General features: G+C 38.2%; 1 protein-coding gene and 1 long non-coding RNA gene across 2 annotated transcripts in view; one reads left to right on the forward strand and one right to left on the reverse strand.

The window, feature by feature from the left end:
- Positions 1-12064, reverse strand: part of PARD3B (par-3 family cell polarity regulator beta) — a 427889-nt gene that overhangs the window by 254163 nt on the left and 161662 nt on the right. The window lies entirely within an intron of this gene.
- Positions 1711-3434, forward strand: LOC148052325 (uncharacterized). Its single transcript, XR_015698837.1, has 2 exons — positions 1711-1946; positions 2508-3434. It is a non-coding gene; the product is annotated as an uncharacterized LOC148052325 (long non-coding RNA).

The following is a 12064-nucleotide window of genomic DNA, read 5'->3' on the forward strand; positions in this document are numbered from 1 at the left end:
AGTTGACTCCTGTGAGCCAAGACATTACTATCACTGGCTTATCTTAAACCTAGCAGGCAATTTAAACTAGAGACGGATCACCTGAGAGTATATTGTTATTTCCAACAAATCCTTGTGAATCATAATAGTATTTTCAACCTCTCCTAGGATGTTTAAAAGTCATCAGAAAATAACCTTTCATAAAATGATCTGGTTTCATGTTAATTATTAACTACATCTTGAAATAACAGCACTGGTTAGTAAATAACTTGACAGCACTAAAAACTGCAGTAGAAGAAAACAGGATTTATCACATGGTTGAAAAAGAGGGGTGAACAAATGTCTTAAAAAAAGATGTATCAGCATCTTCATTGGGAATAAAATCGTACAGCAATAATAAAGCCATATAGGTGAATTAAGCTCAGGATATTATAATGAGCACAGTTTTACTTACTGATCAGATTATGAGGGGGGCAATCTTACACAGAACTCTCACAAGCATTATTAGGTTTTTAATCATTTAAAGAAAATAAGCAAAGGAAATCACAAGAGTAACTTCACTTTCACACTGTAAAGTTACATTTATTGACAGAAATTGCTTTTTTAAGGTTCCAGGTGGACTTAATTACACTATAGTTGTTGACTAATAGCAGCATCTTTAATTGCAAGAACAAAGGTCAGAGAACACATTGCTGTTGCTTAGGCGAGCATGACAGGTGACACGAACAAATGAATAATTCTCCGAAAGACAGAAAACAGCGTGAGTTATCAATTTTCCTATTTCTTGCATGTGTTCCTGAACAACCATGCACGTCTGTTTCAACTCAATGCCTGTTTCTTTGCCTTTGAGAAAAACAGGAGAAAAGCGTGCCATGAGAAGAGCTGGTAATAAAAAGGTCTTCCAGCAGAAATTCCCAATTTTTTTTTTATTTCCATTTTAAAACAGACATTCTCACTTGTATCAATGATTTCCTAGGAAAAAAAAATATCCCAGAGGCATGTTTAGTATATAAGTGTTTGCCACAAAGTGGAAGGAAATAGCTAATCTATCTCCTCACCTACCTTTACGTAGCTCCATCGTTTCCTAACCTCTCCACAGAAGATGCTCAAGCTGGTTTCAGATACGCAGAGAAACTACACTGGGACAAAATAGCTCCCTTGTTTCCAGTTCCCTCAGAACCCAGAAACCAAAAGTATGGCACCAAATAGCAAAGTAAATCAAGTCCCAAACTACTTTTAGTACGTGTCAACTCAATGCCTAACTACTACTTCCTCTCACAGTTATGCCTCGACCAAAGTAAATCACATCAGAGCACTCCAGCAAGTTACAAAGTACTCTACACAATATCTAACCCAGTGAGACACAAGACACATCTGCTCATGTTTGCAGATATGCAGCTTTCATTTCAGTATTCCATTCAATTCTGAAGATTTTTTAGAAATATTTTGAGTACATAAAAAAGTTTCTTTTTAGGCTAAGAAACTTAAAATTTATGCACTATTTTAATACTCAGATGATGTTTGATCATGTTCAGCAAGACTGAAAACCTGAAAGCTTTGCTTTACAAACCTCTAGTTTCAGCTGCACTGCTATCTCCAAGACTGCCATTTTACTATGGTTCACTACATGAAAGAATCCAATCAGCATCGTACTCCATAACTGCCTTGGACTGAGCTGTTTGCACTTTGCTACCTACTTGAGTCAGTTTGTCTCAGACAACGGTACAAAACAGAAGAAGGTGAAGCAACCTGTAGTGAAAAGTTGCTTTGTGAGCTGACTCAGAGGCAACACAGTGAAGGTGGTCTTGGAAATAATGTGGCTAACAGATCTATTTTACACATAAAGCAGAAGTAGCCTATTAAAAAAAAAAAAAAAAAAAGAAAAAAATCTTCACGCAAGTTACAGGACCATCCAAGCCTCTCCCCTGACAGAAATGTGTTGACAGAAAATGTGAGCGACCTTAACAGTAAGTTAACAAAGTTTTTATGTATGTGGATTTTTTAATGCATGTGAATTATTTAACCTTTAAAACTTCAGTACAATATGCTTAGATACAAAGCACAGTGCACTTTTGTTTACCAGTTAAATATTTCAAATATTATTACTTATGAATAAACCCAACATGAATTATCCAGGTCTTTTTATAATTAGAAATACTCCACAACCAGAAATTCTGGAAGACTGGCAGCATATTGGGGGCAAGGGGGTAGGTGGGGTTTTTTCTATTTTTTTGTGACTTTTTAAGAAAAGAAGATTACCTATGCCAAGTTTGCTGGAATTTATTATTTAGAAAAGCAAATTTGTAAAATATTTTGTATGGTGAAGTTTCTTACGCTATCACATAGAAAAGTAAAGTTTTTTCTGAAGACTTTACAATCGCATTAGATAAATCCAAAGTGCTGCAAGCTGCTAGACTTTGCTTGCATCTTTCTTATATTGAGCACTACTAATCTGCATATTTAATGGCTCCAAATCACTGTAATGAGTTCTAAGTACTCAAAAGTAAAGGCATTATCTTTTCTTCTAGAAAGAAAAACCTTCATCGAGTTACTCTGTGAAGGAAAGAACAAGGTAGACTTCCTAAAGAAAGGCCTCTTATTCAGAGATGAACTTTACCAAATTCAAAAGCAACCGGAGGAAGCATTCACTACTTTCTTCTGAGAATGAGCTTAATAGTCTACGACCCCTGAAACATGGTACATCCTGCAGGCACGAGCAATACATCCTAGACAAAAGTAGCTCCCAGTAGAAAAGAGGATCATGGAGGGAATGGCATTTTTTCAAGTATCTGTGCGTAATCTCATGCAGGGCTTTAAATTTCAACAAAAAAGCACAGTGAATTGGGCTTAATATTTTAATAGGAAGTACTGCATACATGAAACAAAACAGTAGAATAACAGGATAATACTGATCTGTGTTGCTAAACCAGTGCGCTGCTGCATTTTAAGCTACTCAGAGCTTCCCCAATACACACTCACTCCTGTACAACGATAATGGAGCGATCAAGCCTGCAGATCACAAATACGGGGGGCCTGGGGAGCTGAACTCCAACTCAAAAACCAGTCTGAACAGTTTGTTTCCCTCAAGCATGAACTGCCTACAGCACAGTGCTGCGAGCACAAAGGGAGGCCAGGTTCTAAGAGGAACAGAGATGAGGCTTTCTATCTGCTATATCCTGTCCCAGCAAAAAACCCTTTCCTGTTTAAATGGTTATAAATTTCGATAGCAACAAGTTTAATTAGCAAACCTTCACTGGAAATTAAATGGGAACCCAACCAGAACAACTTCTAGGATAATTACGCTTGATCTGGACTGAAAATTTGTTTGTTTCCTTTGTGTGAGAATCCCCATGGCTGCATCCAATTCCAACAGCTACAAACACCATCAAGTCTGGAAAACACAAATGCAAGGATCCAGGGAGCTGAATGCAAACCGAAATAAAGTTTTAACAGTTCTTTTTCTTTTTTTCCTCAAGCCTAAACTGCCTCACATCTTCATAACAATCAAACAGGAACTGTTTACCATATGAAAGCAAATATTATTTCTGTTGTTAGGGCTATTTGGGCATGTGATAGCCGCAGACAACCCAAAGGAGCCCCAACAATAACAGCTCAACTTAAAAGTCAAAGGGCAGCTACCTTTGATGTGAGAGATGACACAGAAACAGTAGTAGACCTTGAAGTTTGGTCTGATGGAAAGAACCTGAACACTTCAGGGTATATTGCGTTCATCCTCACAATCTCTTGAAGGCAGAACAGGCGCATTTGATCACCGATGGTGCTAAATGCCAGAAAACCTAAGAGCAAAACGCTCTTCCCACAAAGCCCTCCTCTAGGGAAAAGGCAAAGGCTATCAGCAGTTCGGTTCAGAGGGGTTCAGGGCTCTGGCAAACAGCACTGGGGAATGAGTCTCATCAGGTTCTCAATTAGCTTGCAGAGGGGCCAGAAGTTGTTAATGTTTTGTGAACTAATTAACTTTTATTTTTTAAAATAATTCTCTGGTAAGCATGAGTGACAGACAATCTCTGTCAAAGAAAACATTAGCTGTCTCTAGTAAGAGGATCCTTTGATTCTTTAGCATCCAGGCCGAACAGGCATAGAAGTTTTAAGATATCAGTACATCAAAACTACTGCTGATGAGCCTGTTCAAACTAGTGGAAAGGACAACACTGGATTTCCAGTTCGGTATTTGGCTTGACTTTGAGAGCCCTACAACACAACTCAGGACACAGGTGAGGCACCGGCTTGAAAATAAACACTGAGTTCTGCAAGCAAGTAGTTTCAAGTTGGATTAGCAATCAGACTGGAAGCCCACAGCTGGGTCTCCTGGGTCTTTACTTACATTCTGCAGTGGTGGCGATACTTCTTGGCATGGGAAAAAGAAAATGGCAATTACCTTTCTGCTGGGAAAGAAGACTACAAGCCACTACTGCATAAGTAAGACTGCGACCTCAGGAAAGGACCTCACACCCTGCCACTTCAGAGAAATCATAGTTTTTTTGTGCAATTGCTGCTTCTCACCAGTAAGGAGAGGTGCATAAATGCGTGTAAAAGGCTTCTACAGGGGTGTAAAATCTGTTACACGTTACATGTTTTCAAAGCTGGTCTAGGGACAAAGGCTTGTCATTCCCCTTTGAATCAAAGATCAATAGTAACTGTGCACCCAAGAATTGTAACAGTAAGAGCATATTTGCCACTGGTATTCTGTATTTTAGTGCTGCAGACAATAGCTTCAATCTGTGGTCAACAGACCTCTAAATTCCTTGACTACTTTTAGAACTTCATAAAAAGTAACTGTGAAGATCCAGCTTACCGTCTTCATTGGAATATTTCTGGGACTCCACAAACCAAAAAAAGTCGTTATAAACCATACTTCAGATTATAAATTGGTTGGCATTTCTGACTCTGGCAGAGACAATGACTTCTGTTTTTGTTAGCGGAAGGACAGAAAAGTCTTGGCTTTTTTGTTTTTCATAGAGATAAAACTGAAATGTACCAAGGATTGCTGCTGGTTTTCCTCCTGGATTCACTTCAGATTTATTTATAGCAGGGTTTTCTACCTTTATCTCCAAATGTCACAACTGAGCTAGTGACTTTATATAGTTTCTTGGTTTAATAACTATGGTAGATATAGCACATGTTCTGCCTTGGCCCCTCTCTGAAAATAAACAAAACTAATCAGGTCTAAAAACTAGTTTATATCTCACTGTTCATAGCAAATAGAAAGAGTTAGGCACAGATAACCTAATTTTCACCTGTTTCTGCTTACTGCATATACACTAACTCAATTTAGATTGATTGGCTAATGTTTGCAGACTTACTACAGTGGCACAAGGGTACTACATCCATTCAGCTTATTTTTAAAGAGACAAACCAAGATGAAATGTTGTTTGTGCTCCTTTTTATTTTAGCTCTTTGTTTATCTCTGCACTTGAAAGCACTTCCAATATGAGGCACAGTTTCAGTGTGACAACTTTGTAAAATTAAAATAGAAAAAATGTGCCAGCATCAATCTGCTTTACATTGGAAAGTACAACAGCCTTGAGACAGAAATGACGACTTATGAGAGCAAGCTATAATGAACCCAGAAGTGCTATCTGCAGTAGGAAAAATATATTAGACTGGAGGCTGAACACTCCTGACACAATTTGTCTTCCTCAATAGGATCCTTCTGTTCCCCAGTTGCAGCATACAGTCAAGTCTGACTCCAAAAACAACGGAAAATTATCAGTATGAAGCCCCCACAATTCTGTTGGCTAGCATTTCTTATTTAACTTGAAGCTGCTTAAAGTCCAAATTCAAAAAAATACAGCACAGAATAAAGCTGAGTCTGCAAGAGACTTCCCCCGCCTGTGGCCTGCCACTGGCTGGGCAGGAAGGAAGGAAGCCGCCCCGGCCAGCCCAGGGGCACGCGAGCCACCTGCCCCGCCACGAACCGGGAGAGCCACCCAGGGCGCAGTCCTGGCGAGTGGGAGCAGAGGCTGGCCAGCAATTGCAGAGACATGAGGCTACCAGAAAGGCCCCACGTGGCAGGGCCAGCCTGTCTTCAGTAACCCTGAGGGGCACAGGGGCCAGGATGCCTCCCTGCAGCAGGAGAAATGGCCCAGTGCCCAGGAGGGCTCCAAGCCTGCAAAGTGGCTCCCCCTTCTCCCATTCAAAAAGGCCCAAATCTCATGGCAGGACAAGCATGCTACTAAATATGGTCCTATTTAAGAGGGAGGTTAGAGAGGGCAAAGGGTCTGATCCCAGCAGCATCAGTAAAAATCAGTGGTAGGCACTGAGCCCTGCTCAAATTTCAGTGTTGCTGGAAAATAAATTTTACTCTCTAGTGAGTTGTATTCTCAGATTCCTTTGCACAGACATCCTTTCATTATCTGTGAGCTGCAATATATTTAGCTAGTTCCTGTTCTTTTCACAACAATGTATCTAAGGCACAATCTCAATTCTCTAAAATACATTGGTAGCAAAGGGCACCACATGAACATATATAGCATATATGCCAATAAATGGGTAGGCATTACTTTATGTTGCTTTCTGAAGACATGCTTTCCCACTAAAAAGAGCTTCTGGTAGGCTCAAAGCACAGACATTTTTCTGTCTTCCGCTTGAAAAAAATATTTTTTTTCCTTTAAGATAAGGTGAATGCTATGAACTTGCTTTCTAACTTGAATTTCTACCATTTTACTTAATACGCATTTATCAAAAGCCTAGACTGATTATACCAACTACTTAAAAAGCAAAAGAAACAGGTTATAAATTGCATATATCAAATCAAAGAGTATTTTCTCATTTGACTTTTGCAGCGCAAACTAAACAGTTGCCAACCAGCCCTAAACATGCATGTTTCGTTGTTACAGAATGAAATACCAGCAGCAGTATTTCTGTGGTAGTTATCATCATAATCATATAAATATGTAATAATATGTCATGAATTGTAAATATTGAAACATTTTAACAAAAATTAAATCACTGTAAACCTAGAATTCGCATGTTAGACCTGTGCTTAAAAGGTAACCGGCATCAGACACTATATAAAAGTAATTTTAACAGAGCTAACATCAATAATTTGATGTTTTATGCACCTGTATAGTATTATAAATACATATAATTGGCAGCAGGAGCAATTTCCCAGAAGTGTTATAATCTGTTGGCATAGTGCCATACTTTAAAAAAAAAAAAAATTAATTTTATTTACAGGACCATGCATCTAGTTCTAATGAACTAACTTTACCTGGTAATATCAGTGTTTGTATGATCAATGACATTAACACAATAGCGTCATCAATGTGCCTTTCAAAACAGCCATTTAAAAATGACAACTACACACAAACTAGACACCGAAAGGTAAAAAGGCAGAAAATCACAGCTGGGCATAAAGCAATCATTTGATTCAGTGTTTTGTTTTATTAGCTTTGTTATTATTAGCTTTGTTATTATTAGCTTTGTTATTATTAGCTTTGTAATCCCTAATCTAAAAGTGTTTCTACTGTTGACAATTTCTTGCTATGTTCTGAGGTGCTTTAAAGAGAAAAACACACACCAGAGATTCTCTTTTGCTTATTAACCAGACTATCAATGTGACCATAATACAGTATCCATCTCAAAGCATCCTCGCTAGCAACATTTGGATCTATCTATGAACAGTGATCCAGACAATTTCCCTTTTTCTTTTCTGCATGACAGGACGGGGCATTTTCCCATGCTTAACAACAGGGAATCAAGGATGGACAGAACAGCCTGCAGGCCGAAGTGAAACTGACTTCTTTTACCCCAAGAGTTAATTCTTCTATTTAGAAGTTTTCAGAGTAATTTCTAAATAATAAAAATATTGTGTGAAAACTTTTCTAGCCCATTCTGACTCTCTACACTGAGCCTCCCCGGTAGGAACCCGAGGAGGACTTGTAATATAAGCTTAATATAGTCTTTTGCATTTATTCCACAAGGAGCAAAACTTTCTGATTCTAGCTGTTCTTACCACTATACAGTAGACCACTTCAGTCATCAATATTTTCAGGATATCTTTGGTAGATTATTCTTCCCTCAGATATATAACACTACTGAATTCACTCTCTCAAATGGAAATCTGAGAGCATCCAAGGCAGCACGTACCATGCACGAAGGAAATGCGGATACATTTATCCGTTGTAGCGTACATTAGCCACACTGGTCTCGTAGCTGGTCTTCGTGCCACAGAATTTTCACCAACACCATTAATTAAGAAGAACCACATCTTTGCAGAAGCACACAGAAACATCTGATGCCTAGGGCAGCTATGGTGGATGCCTCACAGATCTGAGGAAAACGTTCCTATGTTCTTTTAAATCGAAAATACAGTTAAGACACTAATTCTTTGGCTAAAGAGAATATCACTACAGGAACTTCTGAGAAACAAACAGATTTGTCACTAAGAACTCCAGCATTTCACAGACTTTATTTCTTTATTTATTAAGATGAAACATCCATACTTTGGCTATGTCTTTTGAAACCAAATTGAAGGGGATATCTCTCTTCCTGCTGATAAAGTTTTTCTTTTCTTCTTTGTGACTTAAAAATCCATTTAGTCTGTGGGTTTTTTTGTTCCCTGGCCTCTCCTCCTTTTAACATACTTGAAACTTCTCATAAAAGTGTTTTATAAAATTGCCCTTGGAATATGCCTGTTCTGCATCAGGAGCAGAATTCATTTGGGTTCTTATGGAAAGCGTCAAAAGATGAGGCGATGAAGAATAACTGGCCCTTGCTCAGTAGTGCTGCTCACAGAACTTACTTTACCCCAAAACAATATATTTCTTTTGATTCCCATTCTGCTGCTTGCAGGAGAGAAAGATTTATGCATATTATTAAACAAAGGGAGGTGCAGGGGTGAACTCCAGATTTGAGGAGCCTTCACCATATTTCTTAGACTGACATGAGGCCAGCTGAAAAGAAGGGGTTTCCTTTTGTTTCTGTAAAGCTGACAGATACACCATGAAATTGATTGTACTTGGTAATCCCAAAAAAGCATAAAAAAGGAAAAGGAGGAGGCCAATTTATCTCCACAGGTGTTAAACGTATAATCATCTCAGATGCACCACTATTAGGTCAATGGAGCAAGCATGCTACAAGAAACACAGCAGCTCTTTTATTTAAGGTCCAAGTTCATGTCACTCTAAGCCAGCTACTAAATAGACTACAGCATGAATGCCAACACGGAGAGTAATTCTGCTAACTCTAAGACACCATGATATGTTTGCAGCCCAGTCATGTTACAGTTCAAATAGCCTAAATATGGTACTAGGAGCATCCCTTGGGACTGATGCAAAGAAGAAAGCTGTTTTACTTGAATTTTAGAGAGAAGTTTGAGAATCCATATGTTCTAATTGAAACCTAGATTAAACTAAGGCTTAAACCAAGATGAATGAAAGGCAGAACTTATTGTTACTAGTACTTTAAAAACAGAAAAATAACTTAAAAAAAGCACAAGCCACTACTCCATTTGATTGTCAAGAAAAAAAAAATATCAACAACTTTACAGAGCAACTGTTCCTATAAGACCTCTCTTGGGGGCCAAAGTTTGGGTTTTTTTTTCTTTTTTATGATACTGCTTGGGATTTGTAAAACTTTGAACTGGCAAATATGCTTCTTTAGGATCTGAAATATGTCATAAGAACAAATGTGCCAGATCAGACCACAGGTATGTCCCACCTTTGGGTGCCCAGGACCAGAATACATGGGAGCTTCACAAACAGGTAATTATCGTCCCTCATAATACAGAGGAATGGTGACAACAATTTTCTCTTGCATCAACTCAGTTATTCTAGAGTCTAATCACTTCCTTTTTAACTGAAGATTTACTTCTTTACTAAACTGTTCATTTATTAGGTTTTATTTATTTAAAGTTATTTCAGAGAAGCTCTACTGCCTGGATTATGACAAAAGGTCATATTAGATTTACAGACCAGAAGAAACCAGTGCAGTTAGTAACAAAAATCAAAGTTGAGATGTTTGTTCAAAATCTTTAATCTCACTGAATCATCCTTAGCATTTCAATCTATATTCACAGTGGTCTCAGTTTATTATTCCCAATTCCAACATGTCAAACACCTGCAACACCAAAAGCACACAGTATGCAGAGCGTTAAAATATTCCTCCCTTCATTCCAGTTGTCATTGTAAGAAATTGCTTCATTGGTACAAAGAAAATCAGGACCTGCTGTCATAAAAAAACTGAAGGTGCAAGTTTCAAAGAGCAGCACTATGTTGTTATTACAACTCAAAAACCTGTAAATCCAGATTACCTGAGACACCAACTACACCGGAGAAGAACAAATCCCCAGATGAGGTGTCTCCAATGGGATGGGTAATTTAGCACCTAAGGGGCCTCTCCTAAAAACAAACAAACAAAACCCATCCCACCTCCTTTGAGTGTGAGTAACTGTCAATCCTGTAAGAGAAACAAAGCCATAGATCTCACTTTCAGAGACGCAGAAATATTAACCAGAACAAGAACAGAGTCTCATACATCAGTGCACTGCAAGATGACATATTAAAAAATCCAAAATTATTTTTTTTCCTAATTTTACAGAAACATTTGGGTCTAAATAAGTATCGAAGATCTCTGCCATTATTCCCAGTTGTCCACTGGATTGTTATGTTTATGGGAAGTGTTATTTATTTAGTAGTAGGCATTTCGGTAGGACGCTAACTGAGAACCTATTTTATTTTAGCTAAATGCTTCTAGAGCTTGACAGTACATGATATGCACGAGCCATGTTGACTGTCATCTTCCACTTTTGACTGTCAGACATTCAAGTAACTTGCTAATGTTTCATTCCAATTTCAGTGCCATGAGCCTGTTGCGTAAGCTGCCTGCTAAAAGCTGTTCCAGATGGAATGACAGTATTTTGTAGGACCCCAAAGATGTAGCTAGAGAGATGAATATGTGTCAACAGCATTGAAAGCATGACCTTTTTTCCCTTTTTTTTTTTTTTTTTGTCAGCAGTTCTTATTTCCACCCTATAATTTTTCCACATTCTTTATAAGACAGGCCACGTGGGAAAAAGAAAGAGTTTAAATCTCTCATCCATCTTCCATCACCTGCAATCACATCTACCTGACTACATCAGGCAGAGGACAAAGGAGGAAGGATTATAAACAATCAGGTATCTTCAAAATGACAGCCAAGGCCCAAAATTTATTTTAAAGAGGAAACAAAACCCAGCCCCCTACTAACGTAAGTTCCAGAACGATGAAGAACTTTGACGGTTTTCATAATAGATACTTTCTCTCATGAATAGTCAGTAAAGCGCCTGCACTCCTCTCACTGGAAACACGCTTTAGAAAGCAACACATTAACAATGAATAACTTCTTTTACCAATTGTACCATTTTTACTGATGATTTATATACTATATTAACGTCACGGAACATTCATTATTAGCTCTTATTAAAATAAATCACAAAAAGTCTACTTATCCTTCTCAAATAAAAATATGTAAATTACACCCACTGCTCACCTTAAACAATACAGCTAAAACAATACACTTTTCCTGAAACGTAGGCTGTGCAAGGAACACAAAGAGGACTTTTCCCACACACGTACCTCTTCACACACTCAAAAGAGGAAATTACCACAGGGCACTTCTGTCCTTTTTTAGATGATCAATTCCGTATTCTGAAGTATTACAAATATTTCATTTACATTTCTTAGTTATTCCTCCACAATATCAAGTAATTTCTTTTTGGTGCAGAATGCCACAGCACACAGTACAAGGAAGGGGAAAAAAAAAAAGGAATGCAGGGTTGAAAAGCAACAGAAAGAACTGAGAAGGAATGGCTTTTGTTAATTTGACAGCCCTCAGCTAGCTGCATAGTTGGATTTATAAAAGGTTCTTTAAGAGCAGCGCTTTTCATGGTGTAAGAGTGCCACGCAGCTCTGGTTCCTGCAGTGCCTCACACCAACAACTTCAAAACTAACTCACTGCAGATGGCCCTATGATCATCTAATCAGACATCAAAAGCAATACACTGACAAGCTCCTGTGCTGATTAGGAGTGTTCTATATATGTTCCACAGCATAAACAGACACACAGTAGTTGCTTTAAAAATGGA

Source organism: Nipponia nippon, unplaced genomic scaffold (genome assembly GCF_047370975.1).
Source record: "Nipponia nippon isolate SJK-2023a ecotype South Korea unplaced genomic scaffold, ASM4737097v1 scaffold_5, whole genome shotgun sequence".
Lineage (NCBI taxonomy): Eukaryota > Metazoa > Chordata > Aves > Pelecaniformes > Threskiornithidae > Nipponia > Nipponia nippon.